We start from the raw sequence: 16,583 nt of genomic DNA, 5'->3' as shown, positions 1-16,583 counted from the left end.
ACAGTCCAGAAGGCAGTTAGGATGCCATATTTAAAATGCTGAAAGAAAAAAAAAATGTCAACTGATTACATCTGGCAAAATTGCCCTTCAAAGATGAGGGAGAAATTTAAGACATTACTATACAAAAACTGGGGATGTTCATTACCACGAAATCTACCCCCACAAAATATACTGAACAGTGTCCAAGTTGAAATGAAAGGATGCTAGATAGTAACTCAAAGCCACATGAAAATATAAAGTTCTCCAGTAAAGATAAAGGTAAATACATGCACAAATATAAAAATAGTATTTTTATAATTTTGGTTTGCAACTCCGTTTTTTTTTCTAAAGAACATTTTTTTAAATTTTATTTATTTGTCAGAGTGAGGGAGAGAGAGAGCACAAGCAGGGGGAGTGTCAGGCAGAGAGAGAAGCAGGCTCCCTGCTGAGCAAGGAGCCCGATGACGGACTCGATCTCAGGACCTGGGATTATGACCTGAGCTGAAGGCAGATGCTTAACTAACTGAGCCACCCAGGCATCCCTCAAGTCCACTTTTAATTTTCTATAGGATTTAGAAGACAGATGTGTAAGATGTAATTATATATCTATGTTAATGGGTTTAAAGTAATTTGTGAATCAATAACGTAAGTGGAGGGACAGAGTAGCAATTGAAGTTAAGTTGGTAACAAAGATATATTGTTATAGATTGTTAGAACTACATATAATATATAGTTAATAATCTATAATAGAGATTGTTATAACTTTAGGATGTTATATGTAATCCCCATGGTAACCACACACACACAAATACCCATAGAAGATACACAAAAAGAAAGAGAATCAAAATGTGTTGGTACAAGAAATCAACTAAGCACAAAGGGAAGCAGTAATGGAGGAAATGAGGGACAAAAAAAAAATACGTAGAACATACAGAAAACATGGCAGAAGTAAGTACTTCCCTATTAGAAATTACTTCAAATGTAAATGGATTAAACTCTCTAAAAACCGTAGGCTGATAGAATGGATAATAAAACCAGTCAGTATTCAATTATATACTGCCTATAAGAGTCTTACTTTAGATTTAAGGACATGCATGGGTTAGAAATGAAAGGATGAAAAAAAATATTCCTTGCAAATAGTAAGCAAAGGAGAACAGGGTTGGCTATACTAATATCAAAGAAGACAAAAAAACTCTTACAAGAGATAAAGACATAATGGTAAAAGGGTCAATACAGCAAGAAGATACAACAATCATAAACATTTACATGTCAAATATTAGACCTCCAATATGTATTAATAATATATAACACACACACACACACACACACACACACACACACACAATGTGTGGTATGGCATAAGGCAAACCTATAAAGAATGGAATAGAATAGAGATCTCAGAATAAACCTTTGCGTATATGGTCAAATGTTGTTTTTGATGATCATATGATTTGACAAGGGTGCAAAGACCATTTAATAGGGAAAGGATGATCTTTTCAGTAAATGGTGGGGGGTTTTTGTTTGGATAAAACAAAATGTGCTCTCTACAGACAATGGAATGTTACTCAGCCTTTAGAAGGAAGTTCTGACACAGGCTGCAATATGGATGAGCCTTGAAAACATGCTCAGTGAACTAAGCAGACACAGAAGGACAAATACCGTGCGGTCTTACTTATTTGAGGTGACTAGATTCGGCAAATCTATAGAGACAGAAAGTGAAATAGTGTTTGGCAGGTGCTGGAGGGATGAGGGAAAGGGGAGTTAGTGTTCAATGGAGACAGAGCTTTAGTCTGGGAAGATGAAAACGTTCTGGAGACGGATGGTGTTGACGGTTTATACAACAAGCATGTCCTAAATGCCGCTGAACGTGCACTTTTAGAAAGTGGGAAAAATAGGGAATTTTGTGTTATGTATATCCTCCCACGATAAAAATATTTTTAAAAACAATACAATATTAATACCATATTAATAGAAAAGATAAATACAGTCAACTTGATGGATACAGAGAAAGCACGTGACAAAATTCAGCATCCATTATGATAAAAGCTAAGCAAACCAGCCACAGTCATGAACTTCTTCAAACTGATCAAAGGAACCTGCAAAAACCAATAGCCAACAAAATACTGAATTATTTTCCCCTGACATTAAGAGCAAGTAAAAGATGCCCGCGTTTACCAGTCCTAGCTTTTAAGGAAAACGAATGAATGTTCTTAGAAGGAAATGTGGATAAATATGTCGTTCCTTATGTTCTAACAATTGAGCTATCTTTTCAGAAACCAAGCAAACTAGGATGTAAATTAAAATATATTAGTTCATGTCAAGACATTGTGGCCTGAAATTGAGGTGTATAAACTTTCCATGATTGTGTATTTTTTTTCTTTTTTTTATAGGCCTCCAAAGTATGGTCAAATAATCTTAACTCAAGTAATGAGGAATCATCACTTAAAATAACTTCTATCCTTAATCGGGATGCAAATTTAGTGCCTTGTATTGTCCAAAAAGAAAATACCACCCTTCTAATTCTTCTATAACATATCTTCGCCCTCTTTGAATACGGACTTTTAAGTCAAATTGTCAAGTTATGCCACTGAGGATACTGGGGGGACAAAAGTAGACAAGGAAATTATTTCCATAGAACAATGATCCCAGTGGGGCGTCCAGTACAGGCAAATTCATGAGCTGGAAGTCTCTCCCTGTGTCTGTTACCTTCACAGCAGAGAGAACTGTGTTTTTATAGCAAATTGTATATGTCTCCTGTCAGGCTGGCTACATTTTTGGAATACCTACTAAGTAGAAATCCTTTATTAGGTATTGTACGGAAACACATGTAGCAATACTAAAGAAGCGAATATGGAAACATCATCTGTCTGGCATAATTCGGGAAGGAAGTAGACCAACAAAGATAATTTGCCAAGGAACCAAAGCTTATAACTTGTTTGGGGTTTTTTTGTTTGTTTGTTTTGGGACAGTGTGTGTGAGAGAGGGAGAAGGGGCAGAGGGAGAGGGAGAGCGAAAATCCCAAGCAGGCTCCACAGCCAGCGCGGAGCCCAACACGGGGCTCGATCCCATGACCCCGAGATCATGACCCCAGCCAACATCAAGAGTCAGACGCTTACCAAACTGAGCCACCCAGGCGCCCCCAAAGCTTATAAGTTTGAGTGTCAGAATCCAAGCAATTCCACATCCCCACTGTCACCACCCAGTCTGAGGCCCACCACCCCTCTATTGCTTCTACACTTGCTTACACCCCTCCAGGCCAGGGAGGTTTCGGATCAGAGCACGCCACTCCTCTTTTTAAGACCCTGAAATGGCTCCTACTTCTGTCCATGCAAAATCTGGCAGACTACAGATAAAGCCAAGTTTCTACTATTTCTGCTATGGGATCCGAGGCCGCTGGTCATGCTGGGGGTGAACTGGCGCCACAGCTCAGTGGTTGGTCCCTCTTCAAGAATCCCATTCCAGCCCTGCTAGATCTCTGGTCACCAACCTGCAATGCAATGGCTCCTCGGGGACCCACACACCTGCTTCTGTCTCCCTGAGCTCTCTCTCAGTGAGGACTCCTCCAGACACTGGGGTGTGTGAAAATGGAGCTTATGCGCTTTAGTACATAGCCGTACTTGTTTTCAGGCTTACCATGTATACCAAAGGCCACATCAAGTCATTTTTTAGCTAAGGCATATCTCTAAATACATCGGCAGCAGACACAAATTAGACACCTACCTGACCACTATGGTCGACATTGGAGGTTCCTCCACGTTTTTATTCCCTAAGTGGCATGTCTTCCACCCACGATTTCCATTATTGATGGATTTTCTTTTCCGCAGGGGCATGCTACTTGGCTTTGGGGTTGCATTAATCTCTTCTGGAAACTGATGTCTTGCTAGGATCCTTTCTAAGCCAGAGAATTCAGAATTCTGACCTGGTAATAGAAGAAACATGAATGCGATTCAGCATGCCTTTCCATCTTCGCATAGCAAGACTAACACAGCACTCCCGTAGAAAGAATGTTTTTGCCACTTCACAATTGCTATCGAGCTCTGCCCTTCCTCCACGGCAAAAATATTCCTGAGCAACACACTTACACCCTAGCCTGGTCCTGGACATCTAACAGACCCACAGCAAATGAATGAATGAATGAATGAATGAACACACAAACCAATGCTGGCACCACCACAAATACTGAAGCCTATTTAAGCCTGTGTAATTTGTGCCTGATCTCAAATTAATGGCATTGACTGCACAATTATTTTTATCTCCGGAGATGTTAGCCACACTCTGCATTTACATCACATGCACTGCTTCACGTGGACCCCGTCTGGCCCCTAACCAAATGGCTCATCTCCATGCAACAAAGAGCTTGTGGCAGAATGTAGTTCAAGACACTGCACCCTTCATCAAAACAGTCCCGCTAATGCAAGTTGGTACAGCCACTCTGGAAAACAGTGTGGAGGTCCCTTAAAAAGTTAAAAATTGAGCTACCCTATGACCCAGCCATTGCACTACTGGGTATTTACCCCAAAGATACAGACGGAGTGAAGAGAAGGGCCATATGCACCCCAATGTTCATAGCAGCATTGTCCACAATAGCCAAATTGTGGAAGGAGCCGAGATGCCCTTCAACAGATGACTGGATTAAGAAGTTGTGGTCCATATATACAATGGAATATTACTCAGCTATCAGAAAGAACGAGTTCTCAACATTTGCTGCAACATGGACGGCACTGGAGGAGATGATGCTAAGTGAAATAAGTCAAGCAGAGAAAGACAATTATCATATGATTTCTCTCATCTATGGAACATAAGAACTAGGAAGATCGGTAGGAGAAGAAAGGGATAAAGAAAGGGGGGTAATCAGAAGGGGGAATGAAACATGAGAGACTATGGACTATGAGAAACAAACTGAGGGCTTCAGAGGGGAAGGGGGTGGGGGAATGGGATAGACTGGTGATGGGTAGTAAGGAGGGCACGTATTGCATGGTGCCCTGGGTGTTATATGCAACTAATGAATCACCGAACTTTACATCGGAAACCGGGGATGTACTGTATGGTGACTAACATAATATAATAAAAAAACATTAAAAAAAAAAAAAGCAGTCCCGCTAGTAAAAGGAAGGAAGAGAGGGACGGATGGAGGGAAGGAAAGGGAGTCAGTAGAATTGCATCGTGGATTTAGTGACATGACATGACATGACATGACTGTCTTACACTATAGTGTAACAATTTGAGAATCAAAAGCCAGCGTGCGGTCTGCTCTGTGCCGGGCTCTGCAACCATCTAGGTGTATGAGAAACTGAGACACCTTCATCAACCCGGTGCAGGAAGAGGAGCTGAGCCCCAGAGATGCAGGGTGACCCTGCATAGAATTTAGATCAGAACTCGCCCAGCCTCCCTTGTTTCTCAGACTGAACCACACAGTCATTGGCACAGACCCCAAGAGCCAAGAATTGGCCCAAGGGGCCATCGCTCGGCAATCTGACTAACTGATGTAATGATTAATAGATCGATCCTTAGAGGCCTGAAAATCCTTCCAAGTGAGTCAGAAACAGGGCTGGAATCTGGGACTCCTGCCCAGTAGTGTCAGGCCTGGCCCAGACAGCTTCCACATACGGCTCTTAGAAGCGGTATCTTCGCTCAGGACGCCACAGCGGGGCACCCAGAAGCTCTCCCAGGCACTGCAATAATAGAAATAGCATATGGTTTGCTTTGGTTGTCAGAATTTCAAAGCTAAACTTAATACTAAACTGAATTAATTAACCCAATTCAGCTATTTGATGACATCCAGCTAAAAACATTTTTTTTTGCCTCAAATGAATTGTTTTTTATTTTCTTGTACACACCTACTTTTGTATTGTAAATTGCCTCAAATCCTTTATGTAAGTAAACAGGAATAAATCAGAGAGAATAGCATTTAGCAAATACTACAACTTCTCATATCCTCCAGTATTTAGTACTGCACACCAAAATGAGATAAAAACTCGGAACTCACTTTGAATATTTAACTAGGTCTTACTGCTGGCCTTCTTTGAAATTATAAGCTAGTTTCCTGGTTTTGAAAGAAAGTACAAAAAGTGCAAGGATGCCTCAAGAAATTATTGGAAGGAGAGGTGCCTGGGTGGCTCAGTCAGAGCATGTGACTCTTGATCTCAGGGTCGTAGGTGTGAGCTTCACGTGGGGTGTAAATAAAATCTTTTTTAAAAAGAAATTATTGGAAGTGTAATAATATGGATTATCAATTTATAGATGAAATTTTAGGTATATTGGACAGTGAGCTGCTTGGGTGGTTTTTGTATTTCTTATTTTAATGTATGGAACGCAACACATGTTACCCGGGTGGATAGATGGACGGAAAAATGGGCACATGACTTAGCAATCACAAGACAAATCACAGGTCAGGTACACAAGTACCTGAGCCAAGTACACTAGCCAGCGTGTGTGTGTGTGTGTGTGTGTGCGCGTGTGCGTGTGTATGTGCGTGTGTGTGCGCGCGCGCACGTGTGTGTGTGCGCGTGCGTGCGTGTGTGTGTGTGTGTTTACCAGGGGCAATAAAAATAGGTAACTCAGAACTTCAGGCTCTAAAATGATGTGTGGCTTTCACACCTCATAATTGTCTTCTCTAACCTGCACACAGAAGTCACGGATTTGGTGGCCATCAGTGGCTGGCCTGCACGTGAACAGCGCACACACACACACACACACACACACACACACACTGCTTCGAGACTTGCCTCACTGGTCTCCTCCCCGAGCCCACTCACTCTGTGGAAACCACTCCTCCTACCTGCTTTGTCTCTCCATGCATCCAATGAAGCAAGCTCCCGAAGTATCTAGTGCAGGGGGGACGCAGTGAATTAACTGAGAGAGGCATCTTCTTAAGCATTAAAAACAATATACAAAAGCTTTATTTATTTATTTTTTTGAAGATTTTATTTATTTGACAGAGAGAGAGAGACAGCCAGCGAGAGAGGGAACACAAGCAGGGGGAGTGGGTGAGGGAGAAGCAGGCTTCCCAGTGGAGCAGGGAGCCCGATGTGGGGCTCGATCCCAGGACCCTGGGATCACGCCCTGAGCCGAAGGCAGATGCTTAACGGCTGAGCCACCCAGGCGCCCCCATACAAAAGCTTTAAACTTCCTCCCACTTCCTAGTTTTTGGGTTGATGCCAGTCATTGAAAGCACTGGTTTGGACGATGTATTAAACATCATAAAACCAATACTAATGCGATCTCAGGAGAGCGCCTTACACAGCTGTGCTGGGATGTGGGGTGGGAAGAGGAAGAGGGTCGCTCGCAGAGGCTTGTGGTGTTTGGGGGACAGTTATCGGCACGGAAGATCCAAAGGTACATAGTATAACGGAGTCTCATCCCTCATTTTATGTTGCTCGTATGATTTCACTTCCTATTATTTAAAACTCAGGGGGGAAAAAACCCCTGTGTTTCTAACTATAAATATTCAGTTCGTCTTTCTTCTTTCTTCTTCTGATGGCTCTGGATAACAAATATAGTCTAACGCAGGCAAAGCTTCCCTGCAGGTGCAGATGGGGGTGGTGCTAGGAGAAATAAAACCCATTTTTAAGGTCAGGTGAAATTTCGACGAGACAGAAGGCTTCAGACACGCAGCAGTGAGCCGTTGGTATCCGTGACTGAATTCGTGATCTGACGGATGAAAGAGTGAGAAGTAGGGTCATGTCTTGCAGATGCACCTTCAAGGCAAGCCCCGGAAATGGCATTCCGGAAATGAAACAGCCTTTGAGTGAAGAATTCAGGGTCTCGGAGGCTAATGTCCCCTCAATGACTGGATTCTGCCTCAGGCGCAGGTCCTTCAAGGCTCAGACACAGGACTCTGAGGAAACATTTCTTCCTCGGAACGCGGTTCCCCTCAGTTCTGTCATGTACTTCCAGCTGATGTCCAACCACAGCCAAGAGCCCTGCAGCCCACCCCCTCTCAGGCAAAGGGACCTCAGTGACCAAGGGCACAGGTTTTATCTGGCAGGAACACCACCACTGGCTAAAGGTGTATCAATACCTATCAGTGTCTACACTGGGAGGCTAAGGGAACAAAACTGAAATCCACATAGAATTGGAATATCACTAGAAAATCAAAACCTACTTCTCCAAACTCACATAAGCACTGAATGCATTTTCAGTGGTAAAATTGTATTTTAATTACAAAAATACATGAAAGGATTTCCATTGGAATAAGGAAAATCAGACAACTTAAAGTAGTATACATAGTTCAAGGGAAGGTCTTCACTCCTCTTTCTCCAGCGGTAGCCAGCCGCTGGCCTGAACGTGAGGTGTCTCCTTCCAGAACTCTTTCCTCTGCATGTATGTACATGTCTGTACGTACAGGTAGACGGTCTTCTTTTGGTATAAATGGAATCAGTGTTTCTTACTTTGCAGCTTATTTATTAATATTCTACAGGGCGTTTTGTAAATATTTTAACATCACTTCCTTTTTAATAATATTTCACAATATGGATGTATCTGTTTATTTAATTATTCTGCTGTTGAATGACATGAGGCTGTTTACAGTTTGTCACCATGATAAACAACGCTTCAGCGCACACACTCTTTCCTGCATCTGTGGGCACAGGTGCAAGAATTTCCCTAGGACACTAACTAGAAGTGGAATTCCTAAGCCGAAAGGCATGCATATGTAATGGGATGTTAAAATGTGAGTTTTTCTGTGCTTCTCAGTTTTGTCCTAAGGCCACACGGTCTGAGAAAAATCTGGTAGGTGGCAGTTACCCACCTATGTACAACATACCTATCTATACAAGAGAAAGCTGAACATGGGACGTCTGGTGGCTCAGTCGGTGAAGCATCTGCCTTTGGTTCAGGTCGTGATCCTAGGGTCCTGGGATCAAGTCCCACGCTGGGCTCCCAGTTCAACCAGGAGCCAGCTTCTCCCTCTGTGCGCCACTCCTCCTGCTTATGCATTCTCTCTTTCTCTCTGACAAATAAATAAATAAAATCTTCAGAAAAAAACAAGGAAAAACCAAGCATTCTTTAAGGCTTGTAGGGATTTCCTTAGGCCGAGTTGTAGCGCTGTGCACTGCAGCATTTCTCCTCCCCTGGCAATCGAAGGTACTTCAAGAGAACTCCCTGGGCCCCACAACTCTGTGGTCAACTACTCTTCAACAAAGCAGGAAAGAATATCCAATGAAAAAAGACAGTCTTTTCAACAAATGGTGTTGGGAAAACTGGATGGCAACATGCAGAATGAAACTGGCCCACTTTCTTACACCATACACCAAAATAAACTCAAAATGGATGAAAGACCTAAATGTAAGACGGGAACCCATCAAAAAACAAGAGATGAAAAACAGGCAGCAACCTCTTTGACCTTGGCCGCAGCAACTTCTTGCTTAGACATGTCTCCAGAGGCAAGAGAAACAAAAGCAAAAACGAACTATTGGGACTTCAGCAAGATAAAAGGCTCTTGCACAGCGAAGGAAACAGTCAATAAAACTAAAAGGCAACCTACGGAATGGGAGACGATATTTGCAAATGACATGTCAGATAAAGGGCTAGTAACCAGAATCTACAAAGAATTTATCAAAATCAACACCCAAGAAACAAAAAATCCAGTCAAGAAATGGGCAGAAGACATGAACAGACATTTCTCCAAAGAAGACGTTCAAATGGCCAACAGACACATGAAAAAAGGCTCAACATCACTGGGCGTCAGGGAAATACAAAATCACACAAAAATACAAAAATCATACAAAAAACCACAATAGGATACCACCTCACACCAGTCAGAATGGGTAAAAATCAACACACAAGAAACAACAGCTGTTGGCGAGAATGTGGAGAAAGGGAAACCATCTTGCACTGTTGGTGGGAATGCAAGCTGGTGCAGCCACTGTGGAAAACAGTATGGAGATTCCTCAAAAAGTTAAAAATAGAACTACACTATAATCCAGCAATTGCACTACTAGGTATTTACCCAAAAGATACAAAAGTGCTGATTCGAAGGGGCACATGCATCTCAATGTTTACAGCAGCATTATCAACAATGGATAAAGAAGATATGGCATATAGCTTTTATATATATATGAAAAAGAATGAAATCTGGCCATTTGCAACAATGTGGGCAGAACTAGAGAGTATAATGCTAAGAGAAATAAGTCAGTCAGAGAAGACAAATACCATATGATTTCACTCATATGTGGAATTTAAGAAACAAAACAGATGAACATAGAGGAAGGGAAGGAAAAATAAAATAAGATAAAAACAGAGAGGGAGGGGTGCCTGGGTGGCTCAGTAGGTTGAGTGCCCCACTCTTGATTTCAGCTCAGGTCATGATCTCAGGGTTGTGGGATCAAGCCTCTTGTCAGGCTCCCTGTTCAGAATGGAGTCTGCTTGTCCCTGTCCTTCCCCCCTCTGCCCCTGCACGGGCTTGCTTACTCTCAATCTCTCTATATAAAATAAACAAAATTCTTTCTTGCCTCTTCTGAGGTTTCACTACTTGCAGGCAATCCCTGGTGTTATCCCGACTTACAGATGCATCAGTGCAATCTTTGCCTCTGTTGTCATATGGCCATCCCCTCCCTCCGTGTCTCTGTCCTCTTACAAGGAGAGTCATATTGCATTAGGAACCCACCCCACTCCCGTCTGACCTCAGCTTAATTACACCTGCACCTCTCTCAAGATCCTATTTCCAAATAAATGCACATCCTGGAATACTAGGGGTTAAGACTTCAACATATCATTTTGGGGGACACAGTTCAGCCCTAATACCTCAGAAAATATAATTGGCTAGGACCACAGCTGCCTGTGGCCACAGAGACAAAAGGTCCGTGTTGGAAGCCAGTTGTATTTTCACCAGCTGGGTGAAGGTATGAAGGACAGGGGGTCAAGTTTTCTACATGCTATCTGCAAACCCCCTGGAAAGGGGTTAGTTTTGAGTCATCTTGAATAAGCTCCCAAGAGGGCTTCCATCAACCAGTGATGCAATTTCCACTACAATACGTTGGGAACATAGCCTACAGAAGCTGGCGTAGGGGTCGGGTTGGGGGAGGGGAGATGTCAGCAAGAGGCTGAGTGAATGAGAGATCTCCAGCAAGGGAACCCACCAAATCCCCGGGAAAGAAGAGGCCAACTTTGGAAAGCTGCCACCCCTAGAAGGCCCGAATGACAGGTCACAATCTGATATTTCACAGTCAAGGACATCTTTTCAGTTCTTCCTACCCTCACCCTTGTCGACCCAACAGCAGCCAGTGAGCAGGGATCGAACGATTAAAAAAAAAAAACCACCAAATCACAGGCCGACTCCCAGTCTCTGAGTCTACATCAGGCCTGAGCGGTGGGGAGCAAAGAGGTTTTTACTCTGGATGAGGGTTTGGAATTTGGACATTAGAGTGGATTTTTTGTTATCTGAATGAATATGACCAGGAAAGCTACAAGATTTGCTTGTAATTTCACCCAAAGATGATGAGCAAAGAGCAACAGAATGGGCCAAAGGGGGAAGTTGTGAGAAAAAAGAAAATTAGTTTCTACTTACTCTTTGCCAGGATCAACTCATTTAATAGGCCAGTAACATACATTTTAAATTTTGACAAAGACTTTCAAATTATCTTTGAAAAAGCCTGAATCAATAAGCACGCTAATAATGATTGTGAGGGTATTAATTTCCCCACATGTTCATCTTTATTGATCTTTCAAGATTTGACCAGTATGTTGGCCTAAAAAAATATTACCTTGATTTATCTTCTACTTCCTTGATTACCAGAGTGTTTGAACATCTTTCGTGCTTATTGATAGTTTGCTTTTCATCTTGTGAATTGCCTGTCTATGACATGTATCACTTGTAGAAGATTCTTCATAGTTTCCCTGACTATTTTTATGTAATTGTTAGTATAATCTGGATATTGGGGTCAATTCATAATACTGTGCATTCAAGGACTAGGGACCAACCAGAATACAAATGGACAAATTTCTCATCAAACCTTCCTACCCATGACTTGTGTATTAATCACTGTGGCAACTGCTACTTTGCTTTCTAAGTTCATGGGCACAAGGGGTTACCAGCTACCTTTGTCCTTCATTGAAGCATGAATAAATCAGGAGGCAGGCTCCACCCAATTTTGCAAATCAGTCCAGTTATCAACTGTCCTGACAGAATTTCAGAAGTGGTGGGCCACTCCAAACTCCAGACAGGGAAGGTCATTTGTAATACTCGGGGGGAATATCCGGCTTCTCTCTAGGGTGGTACAAATGGAAGAAGCAGCAGCAGCAAATAGAGCAAAGGAATAAACTTGAAACCTGACCTTCAACTTGGAAATTCTCTCACTCATCTCAAAATCACATCTACTCCTGTAAATTTAGTGGTCATTTCCCACTTAGTCCACTTTCCATCATTCCACAGGTCAGCTTTTGCTAAAAGAAGAGTGACAGACCTATCTCCTTATCTCCATTCATAAAAGACCAGTGAAAGAAAAGGAATGTGAAAGAGTGATGGTGGAGTCCATCACTGGGCATGCTCTGAGAGCCCGGGGCCCCTACAGCATCATCAGTAGGCGCGGGGCCATGGGTCTCAAGGAAGGGCCACACCCTCCATGTAGAGAGTCAGTTCTTGGGGCACCTGGGTGGCTCAATCGGTTGAACAACCAACTCTTGATTTCGGTTCAGATCATGATCTCAAGGTCATGAGATCAATCCCCCTGTAGGGCTCCATGCTCAGTGGGGGGGGGGGTGTGTGTGTGCTTGGGATTCTCTCTCTTCCTCTGCCTCTTCCCCTGCTCTCTCTCTCTCTCGAAAAAAAAAGTCCAGTTCTTACTTGTGGCTAAAAGAAGCAGTTTGCACCAATATAAAGTGTGTGCTTGTTAAAAGAGTTCACACCACCCTCTGCCCACATACAATTTTGTTTGTCCTCTTCCCTCTTGTAGGAATGAAGTGTCTCCATCAGATGGTTTGGCAGCAGTCTGTGAAGGCTGGACAGAGTCTCAAAGGTGTGACGCAGGACCTCAGGCTGTGCGTAGTTTTTCGGTGTCTTGGGTTTGTCTAGGAGAGGAAGTTTCAGCATGCAGTGTTTGTTCTTGGCTGTTCCCATGACGACCCGCTGAGTTAGAGAGAAGAACGAACAAAGAATTGGGAGGCTGAAGCCCCTCCCGGTTGCTCTTCCTCCATGCTTTTCTCCATCTCTGAGGAGATGCCATGGAACCCCTTTTCTGCTCTCTGATCGCTTAGCGTTCTGAGAGTCACAATGGCCCGGACCTTCGCCTGGAACCCTGAGTGCTCAGCCTACCTTCAAACCAGAGGAAATCAGCCAGTCCAAAACACCTTGCCAAGTCTTACAGGGATTTCAGGCAGAAACTCCGGTTTCCTGTCTGAACATGAGCCGTACCTGACGAAAACAGGGTGCTTTCCCGAAGGGAAGAGGGGAAGCCAGTGCGCACGCCTCCGGCGCTGTTCCTCGCCTGGCACTCCGCACGGGCCATGCTCCCTGGGCGCATGTCATCAAGGCCACCAGGGCCCTGAGGGAGAGCGGTTACATCAACACAGTTCTCGAGCAGAACCGAGGAAAGAGCTCCATCGTTCCAAACTGAGGAAATGTCCAGATTAACACAGGTAAGAAGCCGACCTGGTCCTTATTTTCTTATCCAATCCGACAAGGAAAACAAAATGCTCACTTCCAGCTCCACTGGCCGAAGCCATTCTTCACGGTGGACCCCGAGCAGAAGTACTCAATCATCTTAAGCCGCCACACTCGACGGCACAGCCCTGAGCAAGATAGAAGGTGCCGAGAGCTACTCCCAGATTTGGGGCAAACATGCAAATAATCAGGGTTGTTCTAGCTACTTCTTCAGCATGCTCCACCCAAGGAGCCAGGGTCACCGTCATCGCTCTGTCCCAAGAGCTGGCTGGGAATGGGCGCCAGGCATGCCAGGGCACAGCTGGGAGTGTTTGCCAGCTTTTTACCAAACTTAAAAAACCCCTGGCCAAGAGTATAAAAACTTCAGGATTATACTGTAGGCTACATTAGCGCCCAGAGCAGAAGATACCAACTTTCACTCCGTAACTTTCAAGTTCATTTTCCATTTGCAAGCTTAAAAGGTAAGACTTTTAAAAATACACAAAAAGGTATACTTTAAACGTATTTAAAATATGTTATAGAATCAGAACTGCTTGAATAGAATGTGAGTCTCATCATGTCATGGATGTTTTTAGAAAGAGAAGGGAACTGGTGGAAGTGAGGGGGGTAGAATATGTTGATAGACGGTGACTTCTTTCTTCCAAGCAAACTTGAGTGTGTTACTCTAAATATTTATATAAATTGAAAAGAACAAACTATGTTTTAAGCCATTCAACAGGCCAAGGAAGTGATACATTTAAATTGATTTTTTACACTGCATGTAAATTGATATATATAGAGAGAGAGAGACGTATCAATACATATATATATAAACTGATATATATATAAGATATATATATATATATAATGCTATTACAATACCATTGACTATATTCCCTATACTGTGCCTTTCATCCCCACCGTATGTTCTTAATCATCTAAGTAGCAACTGATGGAATGTTTCTAGTTACCTGGTTTATTGACCTTGGCTGAAATCAGAAGTAGGCCACAATTATATTTTATTTGTAAATCAACTATCTGATGGATAAATGTCTTTTGCAATGGATAAGACGTCTCCAAGGAATCCATCTCCTTCATGTTCTCTCTAATCGTGCTGCAGTGGGAAAAACACCGTTCAGGACCAGCGTTGGCCCTCCGACGCTGGCGACCCCCTGCTGCTAACTAGCTGTGAGACCTTGGTCAGGTCTCAGCCTACTAACGATGTGCTCTCACAAAACAGAGCCTTCTAGTTTCTATCTTGTTTGGAATTCAGCTTATTTCCAATTCTGTTCTTGCATGATCAATACATTTACAGTTCCACAAGCACAGTGGTAATATATTGTTATTTTCTCAAAGAAAAGACGAGAGAGAATCCTCCTAAGCCCGCGCTCCCTTTCTTATTGCGACAGGGAGTTGCTAGGAGGGGCCAGCCACGCGGCTCCGGCAGGAGCTCTGTGTTATTAGCTAAATTGATCCCACGGCATAGCACCTGCAGGACGCGGGGTTGTTTTTCTAGTCAGGCTGATCTCTTATTCACGACTTTTAGGTAAATGGCAATTCCTTTTTTTGTTCCAAAGAGGGCTGTCGTGTCTCCCGAACACCTTCCCCTTCCCCTCTGCCACGGTGGCTGTGACAAGACCAGCTGGGTTTCAGAAGGCAAAGTATTCAGTAATGTTCAAAGGGAAAAGATCATCTCCAAGTTCCTTAAAGAAAGCGTTCTGAAGAGAGTGTTCCGTTCAAAGCAGATGAGGTGGGAGGGTTCCGGCCGCCAGAAGGAGGACCCAGGCCACACCTTTCCTGGCACCAGAAAGTAAGTCCTGATCCTGCAACTTAAAACTTCCAAATACTTTGGTGATGGAAGGCTAAGAAAACACGACTGTGGAGCGTAGGCGTATGAAGGACAGGAAGCCATAAAGCTATTCCAACTGCAGGCATCAAGCCCTGCAGAAAAATCTAGATAGAGGTGGACGTATACGATTGAGAATTTATCCGAAACTATTGGCTGCAACTTCTCCAGGTATAGAATTTGCTGATGCGTCTGTTTCTCTTTTGGAAAGATATTCCTAGCCAGGGCTATCACGTTCCTTCTAGGAATGAATAGATTTTAAACAAGATTTGTTACATTTTTGCAACAAAATGGGAGTCTCCCAAACAAGGGAGCACAGTGTTCAAGGTTAATTTTTCAAAGAGAAACACAACTTCTAACTAAAAAAAATATTTTTAAACATATTTCCTAAAAAAAAATTGTACACACCCAAGAAAGTTAGGACATTTCCGGTAAATGCTCACAGAAATGGAGTCCTAATTACAATTACAATAAATGTAATCGGTCACGAGTGAGAGAGAAAAGAAAAGCTGGAAGCAGAGGAGGCCCAGGACTAGTTATCTAACCACACAGGAAGTACAAACCGCCCAGAACCGGACTGAAATGTTTCCCACTGAATAACATCTTATTTACTTGAGAACAGAAATGCATGTTATTAATTAGAAAATATGGCCTTGACCTTCTGAAAATCTTTACATAATTACACTGAACAAGATTCCATTGCAGTAAATAGCCAGCCGTGACATTGATAACACAGAAGGGCCAAAAAAGGGAAGCGGAGGCAAACGCGCGGATAATATAAAAATACGAAAGGTTTTGAAAGAGATGGACCAAAATAGAAGGATTTCCCCGAAGGTTAATTAGAAGCTAAGTGCGGTCGTCATGACATTTCTTTGCATCACCTTGGGGTACAAAAAGGAATGTCTATCAGGTGCTTTCCAAAAGAGTCTCCTGTGGGCCCACATTGTCACCTCTCTCAGAGTAGGGGAAACAGAGGTGAGCAGCAGGCACGCTTACCTACCAAGGGACTGGCCCAAGGCTTTCCTTCTTTCCACCAATTCAGACCACCTCGTGGTAAAGGATGTAAGAGCTTGTTAAATGCCACGAGACAGGACATCTACCTCACCTTACCTCACTGGGTTAGCTAAAGAGGTACAGATTTAAAGTAAGACAAGCCTGATGCTACCTCTAAAAGCTGAATTC

The sequence above is a fragment of the Ursus arctos genome, unplaced genomic scaffold (genome assembly GCF_023065955.2).
Source record: "Ursus arctos isolate Adak ecotype North America unplaced genomic scaffold, UrsArc2.0 scaffold_31, whole genome shotgun sequence".
Classification (NCBI taxonomy): domain Eukaryota; kingdom Metazoa; phylum Chordata; class Mammalia; order Carnivora; family Ursidae; genus Ursus; species Ursus arctos.
The sequence above is the reverse complement of the archived record's forward strand: the minus strand, read 5'-3'. Positions refer to the sequence as shown.